This window comes from Nicotiana tabacum, chromosome 12 (genome assembly GCF_000715075.1).
Source record: "Nicotiana tabacum cultivar K326 chromosome 12, ASM71507v2, whole genome shotgun sequence".
NCBI classification, from domain to species: domain Eukaryota; kingdom Viridiplantae; phylum Streptophyta; class Magnoliopsida; order Solanales; family Solanaceae; genus Nicotiana; species Nicotiana tabacum.
In genome coordinates, this window is record NC_134091.1 from 25,792,545 (window position 1) to 25,802,143 (window position 9,599).

General features: G+C 44.0%; 1 long non-coding RNA gene across 1 annotated transcript; it reads right to left on the reverse strand.

Moving 5' to 3' along the window:
• Positions 1-7,071: 7,071 nt before the first annotated feature.
• Positions 7,072-9,129, reverse strand: LOC107777331 (uncharacterized). Its single transcript, XR_001646171.2, has 2 exons — positions 8,521-9,129; positions 7,072-7,558 (listed from the first exon to the last, which is right to left on the reverse strand). It is a non-coding gene; the product is annotated as an uncharacterized LOC107777331 (long non-coding RNA).
• Positions 9,130-9,599: the final 470 nt, after the last annotated feature.

Below are 9,599 nucleotides of genomic sequence, written 5' to 3' on the forward strand. Positions count from 1 at the left end.
CCACTCAATCTGTGGCAACCCCGGAATCGCCAACATCACGGTCTTAGCATGACAATCCAAAATAGCATGACATGGAGACAACCAATCCATACCCAATATCACGTCAAAATCGACCATACTAAGCAACAAGAGATCAACTCTAGTCTCCAATCCCCCAATAGTCACCACACACGAATGTACACACGGTCCAGAATAATAGTATCGCCCACCGACATAGATATATGAACAGATGAAGCTAAAGACTCATGGGGCATAACCAGATAATGAGCAAAATACGATGATACATATGAATAGGTGGAACTAGGGTCAAATAATACAGAAGCATCTCGGTGACATACTGAGACAATACCTGTGATCACTATGTCTGAAGCAATAGCATCTGGCCTGCCAGGGAGTGCATAGAATCGGGCCTAGCTGCCACCTAATCGGCCTCCCCCTCTAGGGCAACCCCTAGCTGACTGAGCTCTACCACGAGCTGGCTGGGCGGGTGGTGAAGTAACGGGTGCTAAAGTCGTAAGCTGAATCCTCTACTGAGCTGAACCTCCCAAAAGGCAGGGACAATGCCTCTTGATATGACCCAAGTCTCCACACTCAAAACAACCTCTCCCTGTGCATGGCGGTGGGGACTGAAGGGAGCCCCGAGCATCGAGATAACTGCTAGAAAGACCCGACATAAATGACTCTGAGCTGATGGTGCATGGGACAATCTCTGAGCTGGAAGGGCACTGAGAGATGACTGACCCTGATGTGTACTGTATGAACCATAGCCAGATGATGCACCACGATGAACTGGACGAGCCATCTGAGCATGCCTATAAGGATGAGCTCTGTCATGGTATAGCTGACATCCAGAAGGGACTCAACTAAAACCACCTGATCCTCGAGGCCTCTTAGCCTCCCTCTCACCCCGCTCCTGACTGTGGACCATCTCTATCTACCGAGCAATGTCAACTACCTCATCAAAAGTAGCACCAGATACCCTCTCTCTAGTCATAAGCAACCACAACTGATATGTGAGGCCATCGATGAACCTCATAATCCTCTCCCTATCAATGGGAACCAGCCATACCGCATGACAAGCCAACTCAAAGAACCTCATCTCGTACCGCGTCACAGACATGCCATCCCGATGAAGCTGCTCAAACTGTCGGCATAGCTCCTCTCTGTGAGAGTGCGACACGAACTTCTCTAAGAAGATAACTCCGAACTCCTGCCAAGTAAGTGGTGCTGCACCAATCGCCATGCGCCTCTCATAAGCCTCCCACCATCTGAAGGCAGCCCTAGAAAACTGAAAAGTAGTTAACGAGACCCCACTGGTCTCTAGAATTCCTGCTGTACGGAAAGTCCTCTGACACTTGTCCAAGAAACCCTGGGCATCCTCCGCCTCTTTCCTACTGAAAGATGGAAGATTGAGTCTCCCAAACCTCTCTAGTCTCCGCTGCTCATCATCAGTCATAGCAGGAACCTCATGGGACTGAGCAACTGCCACCGGCTAGGCTGGTAGTGCCCCCGGTGTTTGGAGTCCCTATATCACCTGCTCTGGTGTAAGGGTGGCGGGAGTCTGTGTACCTCCCCTGGCCTGAGAAGTGGCTGCTGCAGCCGGAACAGAGACCTCCTGAGCAAGACTGGTGCACACGGTCAGAATTTGAGCTAAGGCCTCCTAAAGTCCTAGAATCACAATAGGCACAGTTGGTGCCTGAGCTGGCCCCACTGGCTCATCCGCAATTGGTACCTGCTCTGGGGGTGGGGCAACTGCTGGGTCTGCAGGTGCTGCCCTAGCTGTTATACGAGTTGCACCTCTACCCCTACCACGACCTATACCTCGACCTCAGCCTCTTATGGCCTTAGCTGGTGGTACTGGTGGCCAGGGGCGGATCTATGTATTGAGTTGGGGGTGGTACGCCACCCGGTCGCTCGGATAAAGTTTTATATACATACTAGTATTTCCCACAAAAACACCTACATAAGGAACAAGTGGCACCCCAAGTCACAAAATGACTAAAGGTGCGATGGTTGAAGTGCTGAAATTCCATGCACAACACCTGGGATCGAGACTCTCTAGATGCAATTGTTTTTCCCTTTTTTGTTAGTTTTGTTTACTTGACTCACCACCAGCAAGGAATCGCAGTCGGCTTCAATGATTTCTGCTCCTAAATTTCTAGCTAGCTCGAGACATGCAATCACGGCTTCGTAATAGATTGTCTAATAATGCCACCCATGGGTGGTTTCAAAACTATGCCCAGCTCGGACCCTTTTACGTTTGAAGCCCCATCTGTAAAAAGGACCCATACCCCCGATGATGTACCTGAGTTCAACAGTTCTTTTTCGGCTTCGGGTATGAGGGCTGGTGTGAAATCGGCCACGAAGTCTGCTAGGACTTGAGACTTGATGGCCGTACGGGGTCGATATTCGATATCGTACCCACTGAGTTCGACGGCCTATTTGGCCAGCCGGCCTGATAACTCGGGTTTGTGCAAAATATTACGAAGCGGGTAAGTAGACAATACGCATATGGGATGACATTGGAAATACAGCCTTAACTTCCTCGAGGCGCTTATTAGTGCAAGCGCCAACTTTTCAAGGAGCGGATATCTAGTTTCCGCCTCTCCTAAGATTCGACTTGTATAATAAACTAGGAATTGCGTACCTTGCTCTTCTCGAACCAGGACACCGCTTATGGCGACTTCCGACACTGCTAGGTACAAGCAAAGTTTCTCATCGGTTTTTGGAGTGTGAAGCAGTGATGCGCTTGACATATATCATTTTAGTCCTTCTAAAGCTTGTTGGCACTCCGGGGTCCACGAAAAATCGTTCTTCTTTTTGAGTAGAGAAAAAAATTTATGACTTCGATCGGATGACCTCGATATGAATCGGCTTAGGGCGGAGATCCGACCCGTTAGTCTTTGCACGACCTTTATGCTGTCTACGATGGTGATGTCTTCAACAGCCTTGATTTTATCGGGGTTAATCTCTATTCCCCGATGTGATACTATGAAGCTGAGGAACTTGCCCGAACCGACACCGAAGGCACATTTTTCGGGGTTGAGCTTCATTTTGTATTTCCTCAGAATCTTGAACGTTTCCTGCAAATGAATTAAATGGTCCTCTGCGCGTAGGGATTTGACTAACATGTCATCAATATAAACCTCCATTGATTTTCCTATTTGTTCTTCGAACATTTTATTCACTAGGCGTTGGTAAGTGGCCCCTGCATTTTTTAGCCCGAAGGGCATCACATTATAACAATACGTCCCGTATTTGGTGACAAACGAGGTTTTCTCCTGGTCCTCCGGGTTCATCTGTATTTGATTATACCCGGAATAGGCATCGAGAAAAGTGAGGATCTCGTGGCCGGCCATGGCATCGATCATGCGATCGATGTTGGGCAATGGAAAAGAATCCTTGGGGCATACTTTGTTCAAATCCTTATAGTTCACGCACATCCTAAGTTTATCTCCTTTTTTAGGGACTACGACTACGTTGGCTAACCATTCGGGGTATTTTACCTCTCGAATGGACCCTATTTTGAGAAGTTTGGTTACCTCGTCCTTTATGAAGGTGTTCTTTCTATCGGACTGGGGTCTTCTTTTTTGCTTCACCGGTCTGAACCGATGGTCCAAACTTAGCTGATGCGTCGTTATGTCCGGCGGGATCCCTGTTATATCTAAATGGGACCAGGCGAAATAATCGATGATATTGATAAGAAATTGAACGAGTTTCTTCCTGAGTTCAGGGCTCAGCCCCGTTCCCAAGTATACATTTTGCTCGGGTCGGCGCTCGATTAATACAACTTGTTCTAGCTCCTCGATTGTTGATTTTGTGGCATCGGAGTCATCAGGAGTTACGAAAGATCGAGGGACCCTTTGGTCTTCATTCTCTTCGACTTTCTGGTTGTCAGGCTGGGTTGCAGTCACTGTCTGTGATTGCTATTTGGTGTCCCGTTCTCCTTCCGGGCCCGGGCCCTTTATCGGCGAAAGTGAGGACATTGGTTTGGCTTCATCGACGGCGAATATTTCTTTTGCGGCTGGCTGCTCTCCGTATACCGTTTTGACTTCTCCCGACGCCGGAAATTTGAGGACCTGGTGCAGGGTCGAAGGCACGGCTCTCATGTTTGGATCCATGGCCTTCCGAAAAGGGCGTTATACCTCATATCGCCTTCGATCACGTGAAACTTTGTTTCCTGGACAGTTCCGGCCACATTTATTGGCAAGGCTATCTCCCCTTTGGTGGTTTCACATGCCATATTGAACCCGTTTAGGACCAGAGTTGCAAGCACGATTCGATCCTGCAGGCCGAGCTGCTCTACTACCTTTAATCGGATGATATTGGCCGAGCTACCTGGATCGATCAACAGACGCTTAATCTTAGTTTTATTTACGAGTACGGATATTACCAGGGCGTCATTGTGAGGTTGGATGACCCCTTCTGCATCTTTATCACCAAAGGACAAAGTCCCCATGGGTGCGTACTCTTGAGTCCGAGATCGCTTTTCCCTCACCATCGATGTTTTAGTGCGCTTAAGCATCGGTCCCCGGGGGGTATCGGTGCCGCCGATGATTATGTGGATAATGTGTTGTGGTTCTTCTTGCTCGTTCTACTTGCTGACATCCCTACTTCTAAAATGGCTCTTTGCTCTATCAATCAGAAACTCCCGAAGGTGCCCTTTGTTAAATAGGCGACCTATTTCCTCTCTTAGTTGCTTGCAATCTTCCGTTCTGTGGCCATGGGTTCCATGGTATTCACACGTTTGATTGGGATTTCTCCGGACAGGATTGGTTTGCATTGGTCGGGGCCATTTAGTGTCTTCGATGCGTCCGATGGCCGATACGAGAGCGGATGCGCCAACGCTGAAGTTATACTCTGATAATCGAGGTGCTTCTATAGGTTCGGCATGTTTGTCGAAGCCGCTCTTACTCATAAGCCCCCGAGAATTTTGTCCCTGATCAATTCTTTGACTGTTCTGAACTGCGTTGCGTGTTGAACCATTGTTTACCCGATCGGTGATGTATGGTCGATATCGGTCTCTATTTGACCTTTGTTCTCTGTCGATCTGCTTTTGATTAATAACTGTCCTGTTCTGATGAACAGGTCCGTACGGGGTCCCCGACTGATCGTCCTCGACCCTAATTTTCGATTGATATCGGTTATGTACATCTGCCCAAGTTACCGCCGGGTACTCAATCAAATTTTGCTTCAGCCGATGTGATGCTGTCGAACTTAGCTCGTTCAATCCTTGGGTGAAAGCTTGTACGGCCCAGTCGTCGATGACCGGGGGTAATTCCATGCGTTCCATTTGAAATCGGGATACGAATTCCCTCAGCATTTCTCCTTGCCTTTGCTTTACTTTGAAGAGGTCTGATTTTCTCGTTGCGACCTTTATGGCACCAGCATGTGCTTTTACGAACGAATCTGCCAACATGGCAAAAGAATCTATGGAATTTGGTGGTAGATTGTGGTACCAAATCATAGCTCCTTTCGAGAGGGTCTCCCCGAACTTTTTCAATAGAACGGATTCAATCTCGTCATCTTCCAAATCGTTGCCTTTTATGGCATACATGTAAGAGGTGACATGTTCGTTAGGATCGGTCGTACCGTTGTATTTGAGAATTTCGGGCATACGGAACTTTTTGGGGATTGGCTTCGGTGCCGCACTCGATGGAAAAGGCTTTTGTATGAATTTTTTTGAATCAAGCCCTTTTATCACTCGATGGTACCACCCTCTTGTCGTTGGCTTCGACTCGTTTCGTGAGTTCCTCGAGCAGTTTAGTAATGACAAAGGAACTCAAACATGAACCAGATGCATACACAGTGTACACAGACACGGATAGATTCAAGCATAAGGGATGCACGTGAAGGAGATAAGTTTAAGTTGTTATATCTTATATCTTCTGATCGAAAAGTTTGCATAAATGATAAGGAGGACTCCTTACTCGAATAGAACTTTATTCAAGATAATAGAGGAGTTAGAAGTTGAAGATAACTAGAACTCTTCCACCATGGAAGAGTATAGCATTAGAACTCTAGTTTTTTCTTATTCTACTAACTCTATAAATTGCAGGATGTTCTCATTCTACAGGTACGTACAAACGCTAAAGTTAAACTTGAGTTGAGAGAAAAATAGCAAGGCATTTTGCAAACAATTCTTGTGTGATTCAAGTGTGCAAACATGAAGTTACATGAACCAGATAGAAGAACTAGTTCCAAGTGTCTGTCTTTTATTCTAGTTTCATTGTAGTAGGTGTTTTCAAATTGTACCTTTCAGCTTTATCTAGAGGCAATTGTATTAGGTACTCTGAGTATTCAAGTTAAAGTTAACTTGAAGTTGTCGCAACAATTAGAGGCTGGTTGCTACAATGGGATTAGAAGTAATCCTTATGTTTACAAAGAGTTTTATAAATGTTATTTTAGCTCAGTGATTTAATGAAGTGTTGGAAAAAATCCTACTGAGTAGTAGGTCTTGGTTTTTCACCTTTTGAGTCCGGTGTTTTCCATGTAAAAATACTTGTGTTCTTTACTTTTCGCATTTACTATTTCCGCAACAGTAGTATAAGGAACACATAGAAGAATCAGGTCCTTCTATAAACAGTGCACGCGAAAATTGGACACCACACAAATCACCCCCTCTTAGCATTGAAGTATAAAACATCACTTTTGTATAGATCATCTAATAGCTTTCACTAGGGGACCAAGAATAGCATCCCCATACAGTTACTTGAAAACTTTCTACTATACTATTTTTCTGTCAAGGTCAATGTTAAGTAGCAGTGATAGCAAATCTTTACTTCTGTAACTGGAGAGACGCTAAATTAACTGCTTCAATTCTTGTTCTTAAACTGTCTCTCACAAATGTAAAGTTTGTTGCAAAAGTTCATAGCTACATGATGGTCACAACTACGAGAACTTATTCAATTACCACCCTCTTGTTCCAGTAGAACATTATGGAGAATTAATCTTTCTGGATAGACAATAGCTGGCTACAGTACAAGAGTAGGACTCTTTCGGTTTCCTTGTCTACCTACAAAGGAAAGATAAAGTGGTTCTTTCAAAGTTCAAACATCAGCACATGGCAGCTTAATAAAGTTAGTACTTTTTCAGCTTAAAGTGTAAGGTGAAGATTAAGATACACAGACTCGATTATTTGAAAAATATAATCACATCAATTAGTGAGATTAAAATGACAAGGAAGATATATTCAATCTGAAGAGATGTTTCCAGAATATAGATATCCATCTTCCTTGTATTTGATACCGCTTTATTGCTGCCATACAATCAGAATATATCGCGGACCAGGCCTGGCCGGCCCTCTTCGCACTTGCGGCCCTTCCCTCGCAGAAGCGAGGCCGCTTCTGCGAGCCACAGCCAACTCGCCCAAAACCGCTTTTGCGGCCACACGCTCGCACCTGCGAGCTCGCTCCTCGCAATTGCAATTGCACCAGAAGCTCTGCTGTTTCAGCCATCTCTCCAAGTCCAAACGAGTTCTGCGCATCGTCTGAATGGCATCCGGGGCTCCCGAGGCCTCGTCCAAACATACCAACGAGTTCGAAATCATAAAACGGACCTGCTCGATCTCACGAAATACGAAAAACAACACCAAAACTAAGAATCATACTCCAAACCAAATCGAATCAACTTATGAACTTCAAGTTCTTCTAATTCGCTACGAAGGCGCCGAATCATACTTAAACTACTCGGAATGACACCAAATTTTGCGTGCAAATGTTGAATCATTATATGGAACTATTCTCGGGCTCGGAATCCCAAACATACGTCGATGACACCAAAACCTACTTCAAACCAAATTTAAAGAACTTTAAAACCCAGGTCATCCAAAAACCGATTCGAATATACGCTCAAGTCCAAAATCATCACACTAACCTATTGGGACCGTCGAATCCCGATTCCGAGGTCATTTACTAGAAATGCTGACCCAAGTCAAAATTACCCTTTAAAGCCAATATTAAGGAACTAAGTGTTCTGATTTCAACCCGAACCCTTCCAAACCCGAACTAACCATTCCCACAAGTCATGAAACAGTAAAAGCATATACGGGGTCTTATTTAGGGGAACGAGAATCTAGAAAGCAAAACGACCGATCGGGTCGTTACACAGGTTCTTCAAATGGAAAATAAATTCATGTAACAGGATATGAACCATTAAATCACTGATTTGAAGGAAACATTAACGAGTCCTTCCTCTAAGGAGGGTTAGAGCATTAGTTTAGCTAATCTACAACCCAAATACATCTGTTTGAAGCTATTTTCCTGAAGAGCACTCGTTTGAATTTCAAAAGCTGCAAATCAACTTCAAATCCAATACACTTATTTCAATCAAACACATAATCGAAAGCTACTTCATGTTTCATGAATTGAGATTTGAGGGACAAATTCCACATGCTTATAGGACATAATTCAGAACATCACGACAGCATTTTCAACTTCGCATAAAACAACGAACAATTATAATCATGTCATTTATTTCATTGATTCAAATCTGGATAACTCTAAGAGAATCGAACCGTACCTTAGGGAACAAAAACAGAGAGAAATACAATGATGAAAGAGGAAGAAGTACAGCTGCAATCCCATCAAGTAATCAGCAATAAAATAGCCCTTCGAAAGCTTGATTCAACTTTGAAAACCCAGCTATTGTATAACTAAATCAACTGAACTCAAAAAAAAAACTCTTCGAAGTCTCTTTTTTTTTCAAACAAATTTCGTGCATCTGAGGCTCTCCTCTTCTGATCTCGATCTGAAACGTTTCCTTTTGAATGAGTGTGAGAGAGTTAATTTCAGCCTCCCTCTGAGCGTGAGAGTGAGTGGGTTCTCCAAATCAGAGTGAGGTGAGAAATGAGCGTGTGTGGGGTGATATTTTGAGTCTGTTTGGAGGTGTTCTGCCACCGGAAGGCGATTCCCGGACGGCGGAGTTGGGTGGCGGATAGAGAGAGAAGGGGATGGGGGTCGTTTAACCGGGGGGGAACGACGTAGTTTTAACTACATACAACGTCGTTTCAATACTCTAAGCCTCAAAGGGAAACTGGACCGGGTAAAGCAGTGGACTGGGGCGGGCGTGGATTAAAGTAACCGGGCCGTCTAAAGTTCAGCCATAGCATGGGCGGACCTCTTCTCCTTTGCTTTTGTATTTGTTCAAATGGCCACTTTTACATATATATTACTCTAATTGCTCCTATTTTACACAATCAGCCCTTTTAAATTACTTGGCCAAAAATTAACCATTTAACTAATCAATTAAACCTAAAAACATAAAGGTAAAAATAATTAAAGCATTTTTGTGATTTTGTGTTTTAGGGGTGCAATTTTATGCAATTAGATGCTAAAAATGCAAGTAAAGTCTAAAAATGTAAAAGATGAAAGATAAAATATTTTTTGTCTTTTTCATCATTTAAATATATTTCTAATTAAGAGAGTTGCAACTAAATGCCAAAAAAACCCAAAATAAAATAGAGAAGAGACTCCCAAAATTCCATAAAAATAATTAAAATTATTTTGGACTATTTTAGGAGTATTAACATAGGGCAAAAATTACGTGCTCACAAGTAATATTATTACTAGCTTTAAGTGTACGTGCGTTGCACGTGTGTA